Source organism: Bufo gargarizans, chromosome 3 (assembly GCF_014858855.1).
Source record: "Bufo gargarizans isolate SCDJY-AF-19 chromosome 3, ASM1485885v1, whole genome shotgun sequence".
In the NCBI taxonomy this organism is placed as follows: domain Eukaryota; kingdom Metazoa; phylum Chordata; class Amphibia; order Anura; family Bufonidae; genus Bufo; species Bufo gargarizans.
Window position 1 is genome coordinate 32,222,716 of NC_058082.1, and position 26,787 is coordinate 32,249,502.

Genomic DNA, 26,787 nt, shown 5'->3' on the forward strand with positions numbered 1-26,787 from the left:
GAGATAGATAGATAGATAGATAGATATGAGATAGATAGATATGAGATAGATAGATAGATACTGTACATAGATGGATAGACAGATAGATGATAAAAATATATACATGTAAGATAGACAGATAATAAAAAAAATAGCTAAATTTAAGATAGATAGATACCAGAAGCAAATGATGAGGTAGCACTCCAAAGTAGAGTAAAGGTGTCAGACCCTTTTATTCCCATTCAGCAACGTTTCAGCCCAGCTCAACGAGGCTTTTGTCTTGACAAAGGCTTCATTGAGCTGGGCTGAAACGTTGCTGAAGGAGAATAAAAGGGTCTGACACCTTTTCTCTACTTTGGAGTGCTACCTCATCATTTGCTTCTGGAATTTATCTGTGGACTCGGTTGCCTGTTGTCCATGAGGGATTGCACCCACTGTTACACTGTTTTTCTTTGTTTTAGATAGATAGATACTGTTCATAGATAGATAGATAGATAGATGATAAAAATAGATAGATACATGTGAGATAAATAGATAGATGATAGAAAAATAGATACATTTTAAATAGATAGACAGCCTGTCAGTACAGCAGAGAGAAAAAGATAAAGCAGGGTTGAGTTTGTCTGCCAGTTCATGCTAAAGCCTGCTGGAGCTAAGACAAAGCCTGAAAACTGTTTGAAGAAACGTTTGTTCAAGTAAAGCTGCCATTGAACTTCTCAAGGTCTGAACTCAAGTTATCCTTTCAAATTCCTCAATTATTCCCCCTTTTTATTGCTTCGATCCAAAGCCTGGAGTCCAGCGGTGTCCAGGTAGGAGCACTGTGACACACATAAAGAGAAATTTAGGATGCATTACACCACTGGGCATTCCTACTTCACCTGGGAGAGAGAACTGTAGCCTACTACCCCTACTGGCTGGATGGGTAGTGCCTACTGGGCTGCTACTGCTGTTTTCACTACTACAACCACCCAGATTCTCACTTGCGGATGACGGGTATTTAGTTTCCAATTCATTTTATTTTGAAGCCTATTTTAACAATGAGAAGTCACAGGTTTAGTGCACTGATTATTAAAGGAGGAAACTGCAGCAGGCTTATTGAAACGAATGTGCACTTGCACTATGTCCGCAGCCAAATTATACGCTAAACATGATGATGCAAAAACGAAAAAAACAAAAAACTTGAAGAAACTTTGAGTACTGTAGCTTTAAATAGCAAAGAAAACAGGATAACCATTGGCTGGCTGCAGCAAACTGGCACTTAATACGCCAAATGTTCTGTCCCTACTCAATTAATAAATAAATGTATCTAGTGAAACATCCCTAAATCTTTCCCTATAAGACCATGAATTCACTGCATTGGTTGTGTGTCTAAAGATATGTGTGGCAGAGACGTCCTGCCTCATCAATGTCCAAGCTCAGAATGACATAATTTCCTTTTTCGGGATGATAGCGCCTATGACACATTTCTATATCGCCCCTCCTGATTGGCTGAGGCCTAATGCAATGTGCAATGGGCGACCTCGCTGGCCAGGGCCCCGCCCAGGGTCATGTCAACCTCAATCTTCATCTCTCCTGCCCTGCTTTGCTCACCACACATACTGTGATGTACTGTATGTATTGAATCACAAAAATGTTGGCTTTTTTTGGACAATGAATTGTTGGGAAATTATAAACTAATTAGATTTTTTTTTAATCGATTCGCTCGTCTCTACCTAGGGTATAACAAGAGAATATGAGACATTGAACAGATCAATAAATCAGAGCGGAGAAATCTATTTAAATCTGTTTCAACTCTGCCACATCTGTACCAATAGCAAGAAATAAGATCTGTATACCGAAAAGAGTAAAATTTCAAGGATTTAACATTTTACTAACTGATATGTTATCAGAGCATAGAACTACAGTACTTGGTGCGAATGGTACCAAGTAAAATAATTTAAAGGGGTTGTGCTGCAAAACAAATTCTACATTTTTCAAACTAGCACCTTGATCTGATTATTTTTGTAATTGCATGTAATTAAAAATGTACTATAGCCAGGGAATTTTTCAATAAAATGTATCTGTATAGCGCCACCTGCTGTTTGTTCATTTTTCTTGTTTTTGAGCCACCTCACTAAGGCTACTTTCACACTAGCGTTCGATCGGATCCGTCTGCATTATTTTGGCATATAAAAGCTAAGTGTGAAAATAGCCTCGGACGGATCTGTCCAGACTTTCAATGTAAAGTCAATGGGGGACGGATCCGCTTGAAGATTGAGCCATATTGTGGCATCTTCAAACTGATCCGTCCCCATTGACTTACATTGTAAGTCTGGACGGATCCGCACGCCTCCGCACGGCCAGGCGGACACCCGAACGCTGCAAGCAGCGTTCAGCTGTCCGCCTGTCCGTGCGGAGGCGAGCGGAGCGTAGGCTGAACGCCGCCAGACTGATGCAGTCTGAGCGGATCCGCATCCATTCAGACTGCATCAGGGCTGGACGGAAGCGTTCGGGTCCGCTCGTGAGCCCCTTCAAACGGAGCTCACGAGCGGACAGCCGAACGCTAGTGTGAAAGTAGCCTAAGGTGGTCGCACACGCTCAGTTGAATTCTTCAACTATCACTAGCCTCATCTTCTGTTAGAAGCTGTGGCATTTATTGGGAACGAGCTTGAACAGAAAGGACATGCCACTCAAGAAAGGAGACACCTCTGAGCTGCCAGACTGAAGATAATCTAGCAGAGCAATTGGATCAGTGGATAAGAAGATCTCTGGACCCCATGTGAGGTACAGGGCTGGTTCTAGCTTTGTTAGAAAGACATTGTCATGTTCTAGATTATGTATTTTCATTTTTTACATCCATAATGGCATAAGCCCTTTAAAGAAGACTGGTTGTCTCTCCTAAAATGTTTATTTATTTATTTATTTTAATAAATACTATTGTATTCCCCATTAAATTCTTGTTATTCCTTGGTGTTCCTATGTTATTCCTCCTATAACTATATGACTATATTGACAGATGGGTGTTACTAGTTGAGTGTGTGTCCCTGCACAGTCTGACAAGGGAAATGGTAGCACCCAGTTATGAATTTACTCATGAATTTCTAGAAGTGACATGTCATTCTTGCATGCATAGCTGGCAAGCCCAGTGAATGGCTGCAGCAGCCCCGTGACCAAAAAGGGACCTCCGCACTTCTGGTCCATGACAAGTACTGGAGGCCATTTTTAAAAATTATTATTAAACACAGTCCTGCCACATTTGGAAATTAAATGATACTGGACAACCTCTTTAATAGACACTTGTATACAGAGGGAAGGAGTGCTTTTCTCTCTGGAGGGCCCAATAGGTTTGTATTTTACACACACAGCCCATTGATTTTAGGGTGAACATTGTAATACCTCATTACCCATGTGGTGGCGCTGCAGGGAAATTGAAGACTTGCACCTAGATTACCATATCATATCTGTATTATTAGAGAAAACTTGTAAAAAAGAGGGAATGTCCAAAGTAGACAACTTCTTAAAGGGGTTTTCCCATCTCAGACAATGGGTTGAATATCGCTAGGATATGCCCCCACTGTCTGATAGGAGCGAGGAAATGAACGGAGGGCACACTGTGCAAGCGCAGCAGCCCTCCATTCATTTATATGGGGCTGCCGAAAATAGCCGAGCGCTGGCCCAGCGATTGCCATCTGCCCCATAGAAATTAATAGGAGCATGAGCCGCGCCTGCTCAGCACGCTCCCATTCACTTCTATAGGAGCAGCACTTGGTGGTGGACGGACCCCGGAAAATCCGGGGTCCTCCAGCCACAGTGCTCCCTGATTCATTCTCATTGTAGGTGCGGGTCCCAGCGGTGGGACCCGCACCTAACAGACAATGGGGGCATATCCTAGCGATATGCCACTATTGTCTGAGATGGGAATACCCCTTTAAAGTGTTTTTTGTTATGTGCTCCTACAAAGGACATAGAGCTGTGCCCATGGAATGGCACAAGAGGTGTGCCCCTACCCCCCATCCGCAGTGAGGACAGGATTTATCTAGGGGGTTGGAGAGAGTAAATGACCACCACATTGGTCCCCTGCTATTGCTATGGCTCCTGATGGCAATCAACTTATACTCATGGTCAGACTCGCCCACCAGAGAACCAGAGGATTAATGTAGAGGTCGGGTCTGGAGACTGATTAATTTTGGTGTTAGGAGTTTAATTAGCCATGATCCTGCGGTATGTTCTACTCTTCCCAGCCGCCAACAGGAAAATAGGAGCAATGTGTGTGCCAGTAGCATGGCCATACCCAGAAGGTCACCATACTGACCAGCCAAGCCCAGGATAAGTGGCCTATCAGAGAGAGGGAACACCGAGCCATTCCGAGGTCTGGTTTTGTATAATTAGAAGTCAAAGCCTTCCGATCAGAAGGCTGAGATCAGTTCCTGTGATTTTATATTTGTTCTGGTTTGTGTTACTTCATTTGTGTTTTGTGCTACTTTCAACAAATTAGCTTCATGTACTCAATTTGTCTTGTCTTTGGATTAAACTCTTCTCTGCTGATTTGGTTTCTATTGACTCTCCTTTGAATAGACTTTGGCTTGTCTCTGGATTAACCCATTGTTTACTAATTTGGCTCCTACTGAATCCATATATTGGCTTTGTCTTATTACTGGATTAACCTCTTGTTTATTAATTTGGCTTCGATTGACTCTCCTGATTTTGACCCTGCTTACTGACTATTCTTTCGTAGCCCTTCTGAGACATCTGCTACCAGTGAGCGCACACCTGTTCTATGTTGCCTTACTCCGCAGACATAACCTGGGTTCCTAGCAGCTAAGTTGATCTGGCCTTGTAATGTTCACTGGTGAAGAACTTTGGGTAATTAGCTATCAGATTTTTATTTTAAGGTCTGATTTGGGGTTTGATTAATTTTGTGGTTTGAATAATTTTTGTGACCTCATTTTTGTTCTAGTTTTGGGCTGTGAATTATTTATGCCCAATGAATTAATTTTGGGGCACAGTCTGGGAGCTGAATTCATTTTTGTGAGTTTGATCTGGGTTCCAAATTCATTTAGGGGTCTGAGTTAATTTTTGGGTTTGAGTTAATATTGGGATGTTATCTAATCCCTTCCTGTTGCAGACAGGCATGGGCGTAACTACCATAGTGGCAGACCATGTAACTGCTATGGGGTCCAGGGCAAAAGGGGGCTCAGTCTTAGTTGGGATTATCCCCTCTTCTACTGGAGGTGAAAACTTGGTCAGGACTGTACTCTCTAAATCTAAAGGAACAACTTTTAGCAAATGAGTCAGTGGAAAAAACGGCCCAAGGCTCATTAAAGGGCTTCTGTCACCCCACTAAACCGTTTTTTTGTTTTTTTGTTTACTTATAATCCCTATAGTGCGATTTCTGCATACATAAGCTAAATAATCATTTCGGTTCAGTAGAATTTGTTAAAAACGTAATTTTAAAATATGCAAATTACCTTGCTACCAACAAGTAGGGCGGCTACTTGCTGGTAGCAGCCGCATCCTCCGATCCTAAAGACGCCCCCTCCACATTGTGATTGACAGGGCCAGGGAACGGGATCGTTCTCTGCTGGCCCTGTTTGAATTCAAAATATCGCTCCTGCGCCATACCTGTCTTCAATCGGCGCAGGCGCACTGAGAGACGGCCACTCGCTCGGCCGCTCCATCCTCAATTCTCTCAGTGCGCCTGTGCCGATTGAAGACAGGTACGGCCGCGGCGCAGGCGCCAGATTTTGAATTCAAACAGGGCCAGCAGAGAACGATCCCGTTCCCTGGCCCTGTCAATCAACATGCGGAGGGGGCGTCTTTAGGATCGGAGGATGCGGCTGCTACCAGCAAGTAGCCGCCCTACTTGCTGGTAGCAAGGTAATTTGCATATTTTAAAATTAAGTTTTTAACTAATTCTACTGGACCGAAATGATTATTTAGCTTATGTATGCAGAAACCGCACTATAGGGATTATAAGTAAACCAAAAAAACAAAACGGTTTAGTGGACTGACAAAAGCCCTTTAAAAGGGGTTTAGGCAGAAACCCTTTTGTCCTGTGTGGGGGGTCTGATTTGATCATTGCTATGGGGCCCTTACTTCTCTATGTACGCTGACTGCAGACAGGAATATTTTTTTTTTCTGTATTGAGAAAAAAATTATTAGTAATGGAGGAGTTCCAGTAATACATTGTGTGCTGGCACATTTTGAGGTTTGCTAATGAAAGCGTTATTAGAAAGTGATGTCGACACATTTCGAGATTTGGTAATGAAAGCATTAAAGTGTTAACACACTGCAAAGCTGCTGATGCATTTTATATTCACAGGTTGTAAAATATATCAGATACCAAGAATTCTTTGAACCGACCACTAATCTACATTGATATGAAATTTTCTGTGCAAGGCAACTAACACCAAATGACTAATAGTTTAATTTTCTTGTCAGCAGATAGCGAGCTGCACTTAATATACTGGATTCATTTGTTTAGTCGGTAAACATTTGAAAATATGACAAGGACTTGAAGAGGGGAAGTTTGATATCCTGTGCTGCAGATCCTATCACACTGCACCATGTATTCTGAAGGAGGAAGACATTTAACCTTAAGGCTCTGTGATACCTATGGGTTGTTCCGCAGACACTATACTAAGTTCTTATTCAATCACATTCATTAAGTCGAAGAGTTGTGAATTATTGAAAGTAATATTCACAGTAATAAAAACCTAATAAAGACAAATGCAGTGATCTATTGAGCTGCGTTCTGACTGCAGTGTGCAAATAGAGATGAGAGATGCACATTAGGAACACTCCACCCTGAATTATCTATCTATCTATCTATCTATTCCATGTCTATTTGTTTCCTATCTATCTGTAGTGTTCTGAAACACGCTGCAAAGCATTTAACGTGTTAATATCAGTGTATTTCATGTATTATGTGCATGTACTACAAATCCCATATGGTTGTATAGGGAGGGGGAGGTCCCGTGAGGCTAGTCAGGGCTGCAAGATCCTCGAGTCTATGGCTGCCTGCTGAGGAGTGAACACCTCAGAGCAGCAAGGAGCAGATCCTGTATGGAGATCCAGTCCCTTACAGACTACAAGAAGTTTATCTATCAGCCTTCAGAAGGGAGAAGATCTATAGAAGGTTTAGCCGACAGAAAGTAATTGTGAACTTTGGTAAAGAAGGTAATTGCTGCTAATCTGGCTATAGCCTCCTCTGCATGTGGTGGGAACACTATAAGCTGCCCACCATAACCAAAGAACAGGAAGGCATCCTGTTCAGAGACTGTATTCCCCTGAGTATACTGTTGATTGAGAAAGATCCCAGGAAGCGGATCGAAACGTTGTGTGTCTGGTGAATAAAGCCTTTACATTTTTACGCCTTGGATGTGCTGTGCATTTTCTTCAGTCTAATTGTTTGAAGGGGGAGCGCCTCCTCAGCCACTGGCTCTCCGCCTATACTCTAGAGCAGGCATCCTCAAACTGCGGCCCCCCAGCTGTTGTAAGACTACAACTCCCACAATGCCCTGCTGTAGGCTGATACCTGTAGGCTGTTCGGGCATGCTGGGAGTAGTTTTGCAACATCTGGAGGGCCGCAGTTTGAGGATGCCTGCTCTAGAGATTGCTGTGCTGCCCAACTCTCTTTTTTTCTATCTCCGATGATAGATAAATGCATCGCTTTAGGTGATGAAAAGGAGAGATTGACCAATAGTTCTACCTACACAATGCCTAAAGTGTAGATCATCTGGGTTACCTGAAATGGGGGGTGGTATCTCTGGATTGGAGTCCATGAGCTCCAGTTCATAGTAGGAAATCAGAAGACAGTTGTAGTTGAACAAGCAGAAAGTCAGGGCAGGCAAGCAACATGCAAAATGATAATCCAAGCAGAAGCTCAAAGGCTAGCAGTAATCCAAGTCAATTGTAGCAATACAGAAATTAGCAAGTTAACCTGATTGCTCAGGAAAGAGTTTTTAAATAGCCATATATGAAATCTATAATACCAGCCAACTCTCTCGGAATGCCTAAGAGGGTACTCTAAAAAGGGAAGCCATCCGAGACTAGCCGCATGGTTTGCAAACCTCCCTGGCACCACCAAAAAATTCAGTAACCCTCCAGAAACAAGCACCGGCTGTGTTTGACTTTGTGATGCTGCTTTGTTTGGAAGCAAGCTGGTCCTTTAGGAGACTTAAAGAGTCACTATAAAGTCATGGCCACCAGGGGCCTCACTTCCACTTAATTTGCAGCCAACTGCCTGTTGTCAGGCAAGATCCATCCCTGGTAACAGAGAGTCAGAAGTTGGTTCACAGGAAATGGGGGGGTGTCAGAGCTAGCTTCTGAGTTAAATTAACCCACTGCTTCTGAGCGAAATGCATCTTGCTGTGCATTCAAAACAGGAAATAATATAGCTGAAAGAGACTATAGGGAAGCCCAAAAAAATACCTATTCCTTTAAAGTTATGAATATATAAAGAAGCACAGCTATTATGCAAATTTTATATATTTTTTTTTAACTCAGGTATACTTTAAGACAACATGTACATCACTGGGTGAGAATAGTATCTGGTGAGTAAGTGAGTGGTTAGTGTTCTGTTATACTATCTAGCTCTATAAGTAAAATATTCTTTTATGTTTTTTTCATATATCAATTTTGCTAATGCTAATTTGCTCTTTTGTTGCTGGCTGTTATTATTATTACTTTACCTTAATGATGGTTTACCTGAATGTATAAACATGGCTCATTACCAAGGAATGTATGGTTTACTTAAAAACATTAATATTCTAATTGTTTTATTGACTGTTATAATCATTTTGATGGGTTGACAGCAACATTTTGATTGTTTTTCTTTTCTCTTTTAATTACATTTTTCTTATTATTTTGTATCTTTTCTTTTTTCCAATGCCTTTGTTATAATATAGAATTTTCTGGTTCATATACTCCGACACAATATAGGTGAAATGAATAACATGATTATCACATTATAATGGCACCTGCCAGGGTACGGTATGTTAGGCAGCAGATGAACAGTCAGTTCTTCAAGATGATGCGATGTAAGCAGTAAAATTGAGCAAGCGTGAGGATCTGATCGGCAGGAAAGGCTAGATGAGTGGATCAGAGCACCTCCAAAACAGCAGGTCTTTTGGGGTGTTCCCGGTGTGTAGTGGTTTAGTACCTACCAAAAATGGTCAAAGGAAGTACGACAAGTGACGGTCATGGGCCACCAAGGCTCTAACCACTCAGAAGAGCTACTGTAAAGCAAGTTGCTGAAAAAGTTCCTGCTGACTATGATAGAATGGTGTTACACACAGGACATTGCAACTTGAAGTTTAGGGGGCTGTGGACCCGCAGACCAGTCATGTAAAAAGTGCATTCAATGAGCAAGCAGGTTTTAGAATTGTACCATGGACCAATGGAAGAAGGCGGTCTAGTCTTATGAATCACATTTTATTTTACATCATGTCTCTATCCTGGTGCATGTGCATCACTTGCCAAGGGAAAAGATGATACCAGGATGCACTATGGGAAGAAGACAAGCAGGCAGAGGCAGAGTAATGCTCTGGGCAATGTTCTGCTGGGAAAGCTTGGGTCCTAGCTTTATGTGGATGTGACATGTACCACCTACCTAAACACTGTACAGACAAATACTTCCCCCACTTCCTTCCTTCCTTCATGGCAGTGGTGCCTTCTTTCAGCAGGATAATATTTGGTCACACTCCACAAACTGTTCAGTAATGGTGGAAGAACATGACAAAGAGTTCAAGGTGTTGAGTTGGCCTCCAAATTCCCCAGACCTTGATCATCTATGGGATGTGCTGGAAAAACAAGTCTGATCCCTGAAGTCCACACCTCACAACTTACAGGACTTAATGGATCTGCTGCCAACATTTTGGTGACAGATTCCACAGGACTCCTTCAGAGGTAGTCCATGTATCGACACAGCCCTACCATGACAATTAGGCCTCTCTATATACCGTTACATAGTGCATTAGCACGACAGACCTACCACTGCTACATAGGCATAGTTAATGAATCCGCAAGTCTGTGCGAAGCTCTATCTCTCGAGCCACAGGGGAAGCTACGTATAAAAATATTTGCTTTTTCTTGCTGCCTTTTTAATAAAAGTCATTGTTTCTAAAAAGAATTTATTACATTTATCCCAAATTTGTAATGAAATTGTAAAAGAAAGAACAGCAGACCAAATATTCTCATCCACAGAGACTCGTTTCAGAGGAACACATTACCCCAGTTGAATACTGAGCTTTATATTCGGTGAACAATCTAATGACTTTATGCCGTCCTTTTGCCAGAAGAAACATATGTGGAGTCCCAGGTGACCGCATAAGGTGTTTTATATTCCGCAGGAATGGGGCATTTTATGCACTGAGACAATAAGAATTCACATGCCATCCTTCTCTCCTATAATCATTCACATACTGTAGTTGTCCTTGGACTATTGTCCCTTCCTTGAAAATTTAAGCTTCCCTAGATAATACTATATTGTTTCTTTTATATGACGGCTATTTTTATTCTTTTTTTCCAACACTTGTGGTGAAATTAATGCATCTCTATGCTGTCAGGCTTACGTTAATTAATTCTAGGAATAACATCATTTGCAATTAGACTTGGATGGTAATTTGTTTCTAACGCCGTATTTTTTAATTAATGCGGTATTGGCCATATGCGAAACTTGGGCGAAACTTTTTTCCAACTTTTTCTTTTTGGACTCAGAAGAACTTTCTATGAACTGTGCCGATGACATTGAAGATCTATGACAATATGGAGTTAAAATACATTACCATTTGTCAACCCTGGTTCACCAGATGCTGTAAATGTCACGTATGTGGCGCTTCCGATGAAATGTGCAGCTGTAATAAACACAAATACCGTCGGACTGTAAGTGTTTATTTCTTACCAGGATCTCGGTATTATTTTAGCAAATGAAATAACTGCATATCATAACACAGGGTCTGACGGAGACGACACAGAGAAGATGCTGTAAAGATGTTATAGACACAATATGTTACTCTGCGTGGAATGCTCTCCTAACTAGGGCAATCAATGTGCCATTGAGCAGGAGTAAAGGCTGTAATCATCGCTGGGTTATGTCCGTAGGCAAGCCAAGCAACATAATCAGGCTTACTTAAAGTAATAACATGGTTGAGATGCCACAGAGGTGCTGTACCCAACAACAACTAGAATTGAGATTTAGCTTTTATAGTTGAACGCTAGGTTGGACTGGCTCACCAGGTGACCTTTCGGTGAGCCCAAGCTCTGGCACAATAATAGACCCTTAATCAGGAGCGGACTGGGAACTTAAAGTGGCCCTGGAAGAAATTCTAAAAGTGGCCCCATTTTGTAGTCCGGTCCAAATTGATGGCAGGCAGGGCCAACACAAGTAGGCAGGGTTAGTAATACCATATTGTGGCACATTATACCACCGCAACAGAGCCAAATACCACAGTCCTTCACAAAACTTCTACTGGTCGGTCATGAAGAGGGCGTCGGCTTGTAAGGTCTATGGCCAATCTTCCCTGCCCTTAATAAAACAGGGCTAGCAGAAGCTGGACCTTGGAACCCAAACCAGACCACAGATAGACCTGTTATATATACACAGTCTGTGCAGCTGCATAGGGAAGTTGGAAATGTTCCTACCATCATCTTATCAAGAAGACACAGATGCTTCCTAATGTCTACTTCATTATGTTTCTTGCTCTTTGCCATCTATGTCATCCTCTGAAACAGATATCCTATTAAACCTCATTGATAAGCCCTGCCGGTGCAATGATAACAATTACTTAAAATTGGATCTGCACATGTTCTCTATACACAGAGGGTGGGTCTTCAGAGTCATTTACTCAAGTGGACCCAAGGAACTTAAATATCTGGATAGTAGCGCCTCTCAGAATTCAACCGTATCACAGTCCTGAAGTTTTCCTGCCCCGATGTTCAATTGCATAGCCAGGCTGAAAGTAGCTCAGGACACAGATAGGAAGAGTCCTGTGTCCTGCACCACATTGCAGACAGAGGCACGGAGGAAGTATTTGTTTTTTTCCTTTGGCTCCTTGGAGCAGCACTATTGGGCTACTATAGAGGGGCAGTTATTATTAGGGGGCATCATAGGGACATTATCATTACTGGTAGGACTATAAGGGCCTTTTTCTCCTAATGGTATACATTATGGGGGCCTTATTACTACAGGGGGCACTATATGAGGGATTAGTACTGCTGGGGGCACTATAGGTGGGCATTATTAATTATGTGGCATACTATGTTAGGGGCAGTGATAGGGGAGTGTCTATGTAACTAGCTGGGAGGGATGAGCCATAAACTAGCTGGGCGTTGTTATGACTGGTGCTGAAGCTGTGGCACTACTGGAAGCACTATGTGAGCTTTATTACTGCTAGGGACACTTGCGAGGGAATTAGTACTACTGGGGACACTACAGGCAGGCATTATTACTTCTGTTGCATACTATAGGGTCTTCATTACTACAGAGGGCACTATGGTGGGTTTTATTACTACCGTGGAGCATTCTTACCACTGGAGGGACTATAAAGGGGCATATTTACTACTGGGTCACACTGTGGGGGATGAAATACTACTGAGGACTTTATGGTAGGTAGTGATGGACGCGAACCTCGCATTCACGGCGGGCCCTATTGACTTTAATGGCAAGCGAACCTGAAAAACCTTCAGGTCATATATGCAGCCACCAAATACTTACTAAAAGTGCACATATAGTCCTACAACATAGACAGTGACATACCAGAGGGGGATCATTGGCAAAAATTCCCACACAAAATATGTATTTTAATCAGGGAAATTCTAAAAAATGTGCCCTGCTGGAGCCTAGAAAGATTTTATTTTAGGCCAAGGGAATATAGGCCCCAAAATTTAGGCATTCACCTAACAGAAAAGAACTTGTGATGATGTGGCTGGAGGGACATTAGGCGGTCACTGGATACAAATTTTACTGTAGTCCTCTGGAGTACAGGCCCCAAAAATTAGGCATTCACCTGACAGAAAAGAACTTGTGATGATGTGGCTGGAGGTACAGTACATTAGGCGGTCACTGGATACAAATTTTACTGTAGGCCAGTACAGGCCTTAAAAATTAGGCCTTCATCTGACAGAAAAGAACTTGTGATGTGGCTGGAGGTACATTAGGCGGTTACCGGATAAAGATTTTACTGTCGGCCAGTATAGGCCCCAAAAATTAGGCATTCACGTGACGGAAAATAACTTGTGATGATGTGGCTGGAGGTACATTAGACGGTTACTGGATAAAAATTTTACTGTAGGCAACTGGAGTACAGGCCTCAAAAATTAGGCATTCACTTGACAGAAAATAACTTGTGATGATGTGGCTGGAGGTACATTAGGCGGTCACTGGATAAAAATTTTACTGTAGGCAACTGGAGTACAGGCCTCAAAAATTAGGCATTCACTTGACAGAAAAGAACTTGTGATGATGTGGCTGGAGGTACATTAGGCGGTCACTGGATACAAAATTTACTGTCGGCCAGTACAGGCCCCAAAAATTAGGCACTCACCTGACAGAAAAGGTCTTTTATGTCGCTGTATATACATAAGACAAGGACTATTCTTTGTTCTGGGTGGTGGCAGATATATGTGGACTGGCATGAGGAAATTCAATTACACTTGGTTGTCACAGGTGTTGAATTCCTCAGAGATCCATGCTTTATTCATTTTTAGAAATGTGAGGTAGTCCACACTGTCGTGAGCAGGTCGTTCAGCGCAGCAGGCGGGATCGTGACCGATAAGCGCACTCACATAACTCACAACCAGTGATGGCCAGTTCGCATGCGAACATATGCGGGCTGCCATCTTTTTTCACAAGTCCGGCGAGGCACAGTTAGGCCCTTACCTGTGCCTGTGCGCGAGCCAGTCTGAAAACAAGTGCGGTCAGTGGGAGCAGGCAGTTCCGAAAACAGCCACAGGGGACCTTCATCGGGCTGTTCTGAGAACTGTCTCCTCCGGGTGACCGCATTTGTTTTCAGAGCGGCTCACGGCACAGGCACAGGCAAGGGCTTACCTCGCCGGACTTGTGAAAAAAGATGGCAGCCCGCGGGCGAACAATACGAACTGGCCATCACTGGTCGTGAGCTATGTGAGTGCGCTTATCAGTCACGATCCCCCCTGCTGCGCTGAACGTCCTTTCGGACAGGACACTCGATGATGCTAGCCCGATGTAGTCGGACACCTGTCGGTCTAGGATATCCCTGAGGCTGGATCCAGAGGGCGGCTGTCGATGGGTTGGCTGAAAGAATGATCTCATATTCGAAGTGACCGACACATCTTTACACCACCCTCTTCTTGCAGGCGCGGAAGGTTTGGTTCCCGAACCTGTTTCGCTGTGGGTGGAAATTCCTCTGTCAGCGCCTGCAACAGAAGAATGCAGCATCTCTCACAGCAAGGCTTGGAATTGATGCATTCTGTGAGCCCTCTGTGATGCTGGTAACATGTCCACCATTTTGTGTTTGTACCGGTGGTCTAAGTATGTTGCCACCCAGTACTGGTCATTGCCCTTTATTCTTTTTATATGGGGGTCCCTCTTCAAACAATGGAGCATGAAGGCCCCCATTTGCACAAAATTGGAAGCAGTGGAGTGCCTGGCTCCTGCTCATCGCCCAGAAGAATGTCATCCTCGGTCTCCGCCATCCAGCCATGGACAACACCAGGGATCCCCTAAAAGTTTAAAGTCCCCCTCAAAGCCTGCTCTCCTTGCTCCTCCTTCTCCTCCCCCCAGCCACCATCCTCCTCTGACTCCTCTTCAGACTCCTGCTGACTTGTCTCCCCCTGGGAATTCATTCAGCATTGCGACTTCCTCATCTTCCAGCTCCTGCTCCTCGACAGCTTGATCAATGACCCGACGCAATGCACGCTCTAGAAAGAAGGCGTAAGGTACGATGTCACTGATGGCGCCCTGGCTGCGACTGATCAGTTTGGTGATCTCATAAAATGGCCGCAGAAGTCTGCATGCGTCGTGCATGAGCAGCCACTGGTGTGGTGAAAAGAAACCAAGCCCCCCAGAACCTGTCCTGCTGCAGAGTTTGTACAGGTAGTCGTTAAAAGCACATTTCTGCTGGAACAGCCTATCAAGCATATACAAGATGGAGTTCCAGGGCGTCGGACTGTAACAAATCAGACGTCTGACTGGCAGGTTGTGTCTCAGCTGAACGTCAGCAAGGCGAGCCATGTCCGTGTAAGATCTTCTAAAATAGCCAGAGATTTTCCTGGTCTGCCGCAAGACAACCTGGACCCCGGTTTATTTGGCAACGAATCGCTGCACGACTAAGTTCAGGACGTGTGCCATGCATGTGTAATTTTGCCCTGTTTCAGCGCTCTCAGCAGATTGACACCATTGTCGCACACCACTTTACCAACTGTCAAATAGAGCAAGGTTAGCCACTGATCGGCCTGTGACCGCAAGCAGTGCAGGACAGGTGTGGCTCTTGGCTTCCAGGCACAACAGCTGCAGCACAGCATAGCAACATCTCACCTGGCACGTTGAATAGGTTCTGGGGAGCTTTGGGAGCGCAGCGGAAGAGGCGGTAGCAGTGGAAAAGGAGGAGTCAGTCGAGGAGGAGATGGAGGATGAAGTAGGAGGAGGAGAAGAGGCAGGCCTGCCTGCAATCCGTGGTGGTAACACCAAATCCACATGGAATCCACGGGTTACATGCTTGATGGCTGTCAGAAGGTTCACCCAGTGGGCAGTAAAATTTATGTACCTTCCTTGCCCGTGTTTGCTAGACCACGTGTCTGTGTTCAGATGTATCTTGGCACTGACACTTTGTGTCAGAGATATATTCACTTGCCGCTGAACGTGGCCATATAGCTCTGGGATGCCATTCTAGGAGAAATATTTCCTTCCGGGGACCTTCCATTGCGGTGTGCCAATGGCCACAAATTTTCCAAAGGCCTCCGAGTCCACCAGTTTATATGGCAGTATTTGGCGGGTCAGCAGGTCCAAGAAACCAGCGGTCAGCTGTTAGGCAAGAAGGTTATCCGGCATCATCAACTTTTAACGCTCAAACATTTGGGCCACGGAAGCCTGCCTTCGGCCAGATGAACGCAATGACGGCACGGTGGAAGGTGGAGTGGAGGACAAATGAGAGGAGAGAGGAGAAGGAGAAGAGGCAGGATGTGGAACGCCAGGAGTGTGGCTTTGTGGGTTCTGACGGCATTGCTCCCACTGGGCTCGGTGATGGGACGCCAGGTGCATTCTTAAGGCGGTTGTCCCTAGGTGAGTGTTGGGCTTACCGCGACTTATGCGTTGACAGCACAGGCTGCAGATGGCAACACTATTGTCAGCAGCTGACATGTTAAAAAAAAGCCCACACTGCAGAGCCATGTGACGGCTTCCTGGGAGCGCCAGAAGTGACCGTGCATGGTGGATGGCTCGCTTCAGATACATTTGCAGTCTGCTTTTTCCTCCTGTGCCCTGCGAGCTCTGCCTGCTTCTCCTCCTTCACCTCCCTCTCTGCTGCTCCGTCTCTTCCTCTGAACTCCCCTCCTCTTTCTTTCTTGTGGGCACCCACGTGATGTCTAGCGACATGTCATCATCATCACCTTCACCACCACTGACATTTGAGATCTCGGAGTAGGCAGCAACAGTTGGGACCTCCATCCTTGGGCTGATCTGGGTACTGTCGTAAGAACGCTGGGTGGTGGCCGTTGCTACCTCCTCTTCCTCATTCGATGTCAAGAATGGCTGCGCATCGGTAAGGTCTGGGAATGTATAGGAAAATAATTCCTCTGACTTGAGTGGAGGTGCTATGGTGGTGGTGGTGTCTTTGGGGGTGCACACAGCAAAGAGTGAGGAGGGTGAAAATACAGAGTATGAGGAAAGTGCAGAAGCGGAAGGCTGAATGAGCCACTCAACCAACTCTGGTGCGTCCTTTGAAGTAATCGCACGCGCCTTCTCCAACTTCCCACTTAGGCTACGGCCTGGTACACCTGCCCAACCCTTAACACTAGGGATGAGCGAACTCGAACTGTATAGTTCGGGTTCGTACCGAATTTTGGGGTGTCCGTGACACGGACCCGAACCCGGACATTTTCGTAAAAGTCCGGGTTCGGGTTCGGTGTTCGTCGCTTTCTTCGCGCTTTTGTGACGCTTTCTTGGCGCTTTTTGAAAGGCTGCAAAGCAGCCAATCAACAAGCGTCATACTACTTGCCCCAAGAGGCCGTCACAGCCATGCCTACTATTGGCATGGCTGTGATTGGCCAGAGCACCATGTGACCCAGCCTCTATTTAAGCTGGAGTCACATAGCGCCGCCCGTCACTCTGCTCTGATTAGCGTAGGGAGAGGTTGCGGATGCGACAGTAGGGCGAGATTAGGCAGATTAACTCCTCCAAAGGACTTCACTTGATTAATCGATCGATCTGCAGCTGTGCATCATTGAGCTGCTGATACTCAAATGCTCACTCACTGTTTTTAGGCTGCCCAGACCGTTTGTCAGTCACATTTTTCTGGGGTGATCGGCGGCCATTTTGTGTCTTGTGGTGCGCCAGCACAAGCTGCGACCAAGTGCATTTAACCCTCAATGGTGTGGTTGTTTTTTGGCTAAAGCCTACATCAGGGTGAAGCTGTCACACCAAGTGCATTTAACCAGCAATAGTCTGTTCATTTTTTGGCCATATACAAAATCAGGGGCAAGCTGCGCCTGTCACCAAGTGCATTTAACCCTCAATGGTGTGGTTGTTTTTTGGCTAAAGCCTACATCAGGGTGAAGCTGTCACACCAAGTGCATTTAACCAGCAATAGTCTGTTCATTTTTTGGCCATATACAAAATCAGGGGCAAGCTGCGCCTGTCACCAAGTGCATTTAACCCTCAATGGTGTGGTTGTTTTTTGGCTAAAGCCTACATCAGGGTGAAGCTGTCACACCAAGTGCATTTAACCAGCAATAGTCTGTTCATTTTTTGGCCATATACAAAATCAGGGGCAAGCTGCGCCTGTCACCAAGTGCATTTAACCCTCAATGGTGTGGTTGTTTTCTGGCTAAAGCCTACATCAGGGTGAAGCTGTCACACCAAGTGCATTTAACCAGCAATAGTCTGTTTATTTTTTGGCCATATACTACATCAGGGGCAAGCTGCGCCCGTCACCAAGTGCATTTAACCCTCAGTAGTGTGGTTGGTCAAGCTGTGACACCAAGTGCATTTAACCAGCAATAGTCTGTTCATTTTTTGGCCATATACTACATCAGGGGCAAGCTGCGCCCGTCACCAAGTGCATTTAACCAGCAATAGTGTGGTTATTTTTTGGCCATATCCCAGTCTAATTCTGTCACTAAATCCATACCGGTCACCCAGCGCCTAAATACTAGGCCTCAAATTTATATCCCGCTAAATCTCTCGTTACCGCTGTCCTGTTGTAGCTGGGAAAGTTATTTAGTGTCCGTCAAAGCACATTTTTTGTTCTGGGTTGAAGTACAATTCCCAATTTAGCAATTTCATAATTTAGTGGTTTCTGCTATATCAGAGCTATTTGAAATCTATCCCTAAAAGGGTATATAATATTCAAGGTGCACATTGGGTCATTCAGAATAACTTCACACACACCCGCTACTGTGTATTTTCAAGTCTAATTCTGTCACTAAACCCATACCTGTCACCCAGCGCCTAAATACTAGGCCTCAAATTTATATCCTGCTAAATCTCTCGTTACCGCTGTCCTGTTGTAGCTGGGAAAGTTATTTAGTGTCCGTCAAAGCACATTTTTTGTTCTGGGTTGAAGTACAATTCCCAATTTAGCAATTTCATAATTTAGTGGTTTCTGCTATATCAGAGCTATTTGAAATCTATCCCTAAAAGGGTATATAATATTCAAGGTGCACATTGGGTCATTCAGAATAACTTCACACACACCCGCTACTGTGTATTTCCAAGTCTAATTCTGGCACTAAACCCATACCTGTCACCCAGCGCCTAAATACTAGGCCTCAAATTTATATCCCGCTAAATCTGTCCTTAGTGCTGTAGCTGGGCGAGTTATTTAGTGTCCGTTCAAGCACATTTCTTGTTCTGGGTTGAAATACAATTCCCAATTTAGCAATTTCATAATTTAGTGGTTTCTGCTATATCAGAGCTATTTGAAATCTATCCCTAAAAGGGTATATAATATTCAAGGTGCACATTGGGTCATTCAGAATAACTTCACACACACCCGCTACTGTGTATTTCCAAGTCTAATTCTGGCACTAAACCCATACCTGTCACCCAGCGCCTAAATACTAGGCCTCAAATTTATATCCCGCTAAATCTGTCCTTAGTGCTGTAGCTGGGCGAGTTATTTAGTGTCCGTTCAAGCACATTTCTTGTTCTGGGTTGAAATACAATTCCCAATTTAGCAATTTCATAATTTAGTGGTTTCTGCTATATCAGAGCTATTTGAAATCTATCCCTAAAAGGGTATATAATATTCAAGGTGCACATTGGGTCATTCAGAATAACTTCACACACACCCGCTACTGTGTATTTTCAAGTCTAATTCTGTCACTAAACCCATACCTGTCACCCAGCGCCTAAATACTAGGCCTCAAATTTATATCCTGCTAAATCTCTCGTTACCGCTGTCCTGTTGTAGCTGGGAAAGTTATTTAGTGTCCGTCAAAGCACATTTTTTGTTCTGGGTTGAAGTACAATTCCCAATTTAGCAATTTCATAATTTAGTGGTTTCTGCTATATCAGAGCTATTTGAAATCTATCCCTAAAAGGGTAGATCATATTGAAGGTGCACATAGGGTCATTCAGAATAACTTCACACACACACGCTTCTGTGCATTTCCAAGTCTAATTCTGTCACTAAATCCATACCGGTCACCCAGCGCCTAAATACTAGGCCTCAAATTTATATCCCGCTGAATTTGAATACAATACATTGGGCCAAATAATATATTTGTTGTTGTGGTGAACCATAACAATGAGAAAAACATCTAGTAAGGGACGCGGACGTGGACATGGTCGTGGTGGTGTTAGTGGACCCTCTGGTGCGGACTACTGGGTTGCCACCCTGCTGGATCCACGCTACAAAGACAATGTGCCCACCTTACTTCCTGCACTGGAGCGTGATAGGAAGATGCGCGAGTACAAGCGCACGTTGGTAGACGCGCTACTGAGAGCATTCCCAAATGTCACAGGGGAACAAGTGGAAGCCCAAGGCCAAGGCAGAGGAGGAGCAAGAGGTCGCCAAGGCAGCTGTGTCACGGCCAGCTCCTCTGAGGGCAGGGTTAGCATGGCAGAGATGTGGAAAACTTTTGTCAACACGCCACAGCTAACTGCACCACCACCTGATACGCAACGTGTTAGCAGGAGGCAACATTTCACTAACATGGTGGAACAGTACGTGTGCACACCCCTCCACGTACTGACTGATGGTTCGGCCCCATTCAACTTCTGGGTCTCTAAATTGTCCTCGTGGCCAGAGCTAGCCTTTTATGCCTTGGAGGTGCTGGCCTGCCCGGCAGCCAGCGTTTTGTCTGAACGTGTATTCAGCACGGCAGGGGGCGTCATTACAGACAAACGCAGCCGCCTGTCTACAGCCAATGTGGACAAGCTGACGCTCATAAAAATGAACCAGGCATGGATCCCACAGGACCTGTCCATCCCTTGTGCAGATTAGACATTAACTACCTCCCCATAACCATATATTATTGGACTCCAGGGCACTTCCTCATTCAATCCTATTTTTATTTTCATTTTACCATTATATTGCGATGCTACCCAAAGTTGAATGAACCTCTCCTCTGCCTGTGTGCTAGGCCTAAATATATGCCAATGGACTGTTGCAGTGGTGGCTGACATGAAGCCTGATTCTCTGCTATGACATGCAGACTGATTCTCTGCTGACATGAAGCCAGATTGTCTGTTACGGGACCTCTCTGCTCTGCCTGTGTGCTAGGCCTAAATATATGCCAATGGACTGTTGCAGTGGTGGGTGACGTGAAGCCTCATTCTCTGCTATGACATGCAGACTGATTCTCTGCTGACATGAAGCCAGATTGTCTGTTACGGGACCTCTCTCCTCTGCCTGTGTGCTAGGCCTAAATATATGCCAATGGACTGTTGCAGTGGTGGCTGACGTGAAGCCTCATTCTCTGCTATGACATGCAGACTAATTCTCTGCTGACATGAAGCCAGATTGTCTGTTACGGGACCTCTCTCCTCTGCCTGGGTGCTGGGCCTAAATTTATGACAATGGACTGTTGCAGTGGTGGCTGACGTGAAGCCTCATTCTCTGCTATGACATGCAGACTGATTCTCTGCTGACATGAAGCCAGATCCTCTTTTACGGGACCTCTCTCCTCTGCCTGGGTGCTGGGCCTAAATTTATGACAATGGACTGTTGCAGTGGTGGCTGACGTGAAGCCTCATTCTCTGCTATGACATGCAGACTCATTCTCTGCTGACATGAAGCCAGATCCTCTGTTACGGGACCTCTCTCCTCTGCCTGGGTGCTGGGCCTAAATTTGTGACAATGGACTGTTGCAGTGGTGGCTGACGTGAAGCCTGATTCTCTGCTATGACATGCAGACTGATTCTCTGCTGACATGAAGCCAGATTGTCTGTTACGGGACCTCTCTGCTCTGCCTGTGTGCTAGGCCTAAATATATGCCAATGGACTGTTGCAGTGGTGGGTGACGTGAAGCCTGATTCTCTGCTATGATATGAAGACTGATTCTCTGCTGACATGAAGCCAGATTGTCTGTTACGGGACCTTTCTCCTCTGCCTGGGTTCTGGGCCTAAATTTATGAAAATTGACTCTTACAGTGGTGGGTGACGTGAAGCCTGATTATCTGCTATGATATGAAGACTGATTCTCTGCTGACATGAAGCCAGATTGTCTGTTACGGGACCTTTCTCCTCTGCCTGGGTTCTGGGCCTAAATTTATGAAAATTGACTCTTACAGTGGTGGGTGACGTGAAGCCTGATTCTCTGCTATGATATGAAGACTGATTCTCTGCTGACATGAAGCCAGATTGTCTGTTACGGGACCTTTCTCCTCTGCCTGGGTTCTGGGCCTAAATTTATGAAAATTGACTCTTACAGTGGTGGGTGACGTGAAGCCTGATTCTCTGCTATGATATGAAGACTGATTCTCTGCTGACATGAAGCCAGATTCTCTGTTACGGGACCTCTCTCCTCTGCCTGGGTGCTGGGCCTAAATTTATGACAATGGACTGTTGCAGTGGTGGCTGACGTGAAGCCTGATTCTCTGCTATGACATGCAGACTGATTCTCTGCTGACATGAAGCCAGATCCTCTGTTACGGGACCTCTCTCCTCTGCCTGTGTGTGTGCTGGGCCTAAATATATGCCAATGGACTGTTGCAGTGGTGGCTGACGTGAAGCCTCATTCTCTGCTATGACATGCAGACTGATTCTCTGCTGACATGAAGCCAGATTGTCTGTTACGGGACCTCTCTGCTCTGCCTGTGTGCTAGGCCTAAATATATGCCAATGGACTGTTGCAGTGGTGGGTGACGTGAAGCCTGATTCTCTGCTATGATATGAAGACTGATTCTCTGCTGACATGAAGCCAGATTGTCTGTTACGGGACCTTTCTCCTCTGCCTGGGTTCTGGGCCTAAATTTATGAAAATTGACTCTTACAGTGGTGGGTGACGTGAAGCCTGATTCTCTGCTATGATATGAAGACTGATTCTCTGCTGACATGAAGCCAGATCCTCTGTTACGGGACCTCTCTCCTCTGCCTGTGTGTGTGCTGGGCCTAAATATATGCCAATGGACTGTTGCAGTGGTGGCTGACGTGAAGCCTCATTCTCTGCTATGACATGCAGACTGATTCTCTGCTGACATGAAGCCAGATTGTCTGTTACGGGACCTCTGTCCTCTGCCTGGGTGCTGGGCCTAAATATATGCCAATGGACTGTTGCAGTGGTGGCTGACGTGAAGCCTGATTCTCTGCTATGACATGCAGACTAATTCTCTGCTGACATGAAGACAGATTCTCTGTTACGGGACCTCTCTCCTCTGCCTGGGTGCCGGGGCCTAAATATCTGAGAATGGACTGTTCCAGTGGTGGGTGACGGGAAGCCAGATTCTCTGCTATGGAACCTCTCTCCAATTGATTTTGGTTAATTTTTATTTATTTAATTTTTATTTTAATTCATTTCCCTATCCACATTTGTTTGCAGGGGATTTACCTACATGTTGCTGCCTTTTGCAGCCCTCTAGCTCTTTCCTGGGCTGTTTTACAGCCTTTTTAGTGCCGAAAAGTTCGGGTCCCCATTGACTTCAATGGGGTTCGGGTTCGGGACGAAGTTCGGATCGGGTTCGGATCCCGAACCCGAACATTTCCGGGATGTTCGGCCGAACTTCTCGAACCCGAACATCCAGGTGTTCGCTCAACTCTACTTAACACCCCTGTGGAATTGCCTGCCTCTTCCTCTGCCTGTCATTTTCAAAATGACCCTGTGCCTAAGTCCCTAGAGAAGAGCAGTATTTGTGGAAGCTGGTATATTGCAGGACTCAATCAATATTTGGTGGAAACAGGTATATCAAACCCCTAATCAGTATTTTGTGGAAGAAGGTATCTCGCAGGCCTCAATCAATATTTGGTGGAAGCAGGGATATCAATCTACTTAATCAGTATTTTGTGAAAGCAGGTATATCGCAGGCCTCAATCAATATTTTGTTGAAGCAGGTATATCAATTCCCTTAATCAATATTTTGTGGAAGCAGGTATATCACACCTCTCAATCAATATTTGGTGGAAATAGGTATATCAAACCCCTTAATTACTATTTTGTGGAAGCAGGTATATCACACCCCTCAATTATTGTTTTTTGTCACAATAGTTATATTACACCACCCTGTTTATTTGGGGCAACAGGTATATTGCAGCCCTCAATCAGTTTTTTTGGGGGCAACAGTTGCAAATAGTTGTTCCAATAGCGCTTGTCCCTCTATATAGCTGCGGTATTGCAGCAAATCCGCACAGAACTGCTGCACAATACAAATGCTCTATATACTTTCTATGTTAGAAAGTATATTATAGGTATATTGCACCCCTCAATCAATATTTGGTAGAAGCAGGTATATCAAACCCCTTAACCCCTTAAGGACCGAGGACGTACCGGTACGCCCTATTTCCCGAGTCCTTAAGGACCGAGGACGTACCGGTACGTCCTGACTTAAAATCTGCATTCCGGCGCCGCGGGGGTTAATCGGAACGGGACGCCGGCTGAAATCATTCAGCCGGCATCCCGTAACAATGCAGGGGGGGGTCATTTGACCCCCCCGTGTCGGCGATCGCAGCAAACCGCAGGTCAATTCAGACCTGCGGTTTGCTGCGCTTTTTGCAGTTTCTGATCCCCGCGGTCCCTGACCGCGGGGATCAGAAACTTCAGAGTGCCTAAAATCAATATTGCGCACCCCCCCCTGCACCCCTGCATGATTTGATGGCGGCGGGTGGTGCAGGAGGGGTGTCGCAGGCAGTGGGGGCGTTGCGGGAGGCGGGCGGTGCGGCAGGCGGGATCGCGATCCCCCGCCCGCCTCCCATTGCATAATCGTTGGCGTCTAGTGGGTTATACCAGGGTGCCAGCACATTGCTGGCACCCTGGTATAAACGGCTGACATCGGTGATGCGATGTCAGCCGTTTAACCCTTTCCATGCAGCGGTCCGTACGGACCGCTGTATGGAAAAGGTTAACAGCGCAAGGAGCTCCCTCCCTCTCCGATCGGGGGGCTGCTGTGCCTTTGCAGCCCCCCGATGGGAGAGGGAGAGAGCCCCCAGAGAGCCCCCCGAAGCCCCGTCCTCACCCTTCCCCGTCTGCGAAGTTGTGACAGACGGGGAAGGTTCCCATGGCAACAGGACGCCTGCTCAGGCGTCCTGCTGTCCATGGTGCTGAACAGATCTGTGCTGAAAGCATAGATCTGTTCAGTGTAAGTAAAATACAGTGCAGAAACCTATATAGTTTCTGTACTGTATTTTACAGACATCAGACCCACTGGATCTTCAAGAACCAAGTGGGTCTGGGTCCAATTTTTTTTTTAAAAAGTGAAAAAAGTTAAGATAAAATAAAAAAACATTTATCACTGAATAAAAATAAAAATAAAAAAATACACTACACATATTAGGTATCGCCGCGTCCGTAACGACCTGATCTATAAAACGGTCATGTTACTTTCCCCGCACGGTGAACGCCATAAAAATAAAAAAATAAAAACTATGAGAAAATTGAAATTTTGCCCACCTTACTTCCCAAAAAAGGTAATAAAAGTGATCAAAAAAGTCGCATGTACGCCAAAATAGTACCAATAAAACCGTCATCTCATCCCGCAAAAAATGAGACCCTACTCAAGATAATCGCCCAAAAACTGAAAAAACTATGGCTCTTAGACTATGGAAACACTAAAACATGATTTTTTTTGTTTCAAAAATAAAATAATTGTGTAAAACTTTTATAAATAAAAATAAAGTATACATATTAGGTATCGCCGCGTCCGTATCGACCGGCTCTATAGAATTATCACATGACCTAACCCCTCAGGTGAGCACCGTAAAAAAAAAAGAAAAAAAAAGTGTAAAAAAAGCAATTTTTTGCCATCTTACGTCACAAAAAGTGTAATAGCAAGCGATCAAAAAGTCATATGCACCCCAAAATAGTGCCAATCAAACCGTCATCTCATCCCGCAAAAAATTAGACCCTACTCAAGATAATCGCCCAAAAACTGTAAAAACTATGGCTCTTAGACTATGGAGACACTAAACAATTTTTTGGTTTTAAAAATGAAGTTATTGTATAAAACTTACATAAATAAAAAAAATTGTATACATATTAGGTATCGCCGCGTCCGTGACAACCTGCTCTATAAAATTACCACATGATCTAACCTGTCAGATGAATGTTGTAAATAACAAAAAAAAAAAACGTGCCAAAAAAGCTATTTCTTGTTACCTTGCCGCACAAAAAGTGTAATATAGAGCAACCAAAAATCATATGTACCCTAAACTAGTACCAACAATACTGCCACCCTATTCCGTACTTTCTAAAATGGGGTCACTTTTTTGGAGTTTCTACTCTAGGGGTGCATCAGGGGGGCTTCAAATGGGACATGGTGTCAAAAAAACTGTCCAGCAAAATCTGCCTTCCAAAAACCGTATGGCATTCCTTTCCTTCTGCGCCCTGCCGTGTGCCCGTACAGCAGTTTACGACCACATATGGGGTGTTTCTGTAAACTACAGAATCAGGGCCATAAATAATGAGTTTTGTTTGGCTGTTAACCCTTGCTTTGTAACTAGAAAAAAAATATTAAAATGGAAAATCTGCCAAAAAAGTGAAATTTTGAAATTGTATCTCTATTTTCCATTAAATCTTGTGCAACACCTAAAGGGTTGACAAAGTTTGTAAAATCAGTTTTGAATACCTTGAGGGGTGTAGTTTCTTAGATGGGGTCACTTTTTTGGAGTTTCTACTCTAGGGGTGCATCAGGGGGGCTTCAAATGGGACATGGTGTCAAAAAAACTGTCCAGCAAAATCTGGCTTCCAAAAACCATACAGCGCACCTTTCACTCTACGCCCCGCTGTGTGGCCGTACAGTAGTTTACGGCCACATTTGGGGTGTTTCTGTAAACAGCAGAGTCAGGGCAATAAAGATACAGTCTTGTTTGGCTGTTAACCCTTGCTTTGTTAGTGGAAAAAATGGGTTAAAATGGAAAATTAGGCAAAAAAATGAAATTCTCAAATTTCATCCCAATTTGCCAATAACTCTTGTGCAACACCTAAAGGGTTAACGAAGTTTGTAAAATCAGTTTTGAATACCTTGAGGGGTATAGTTTCTTA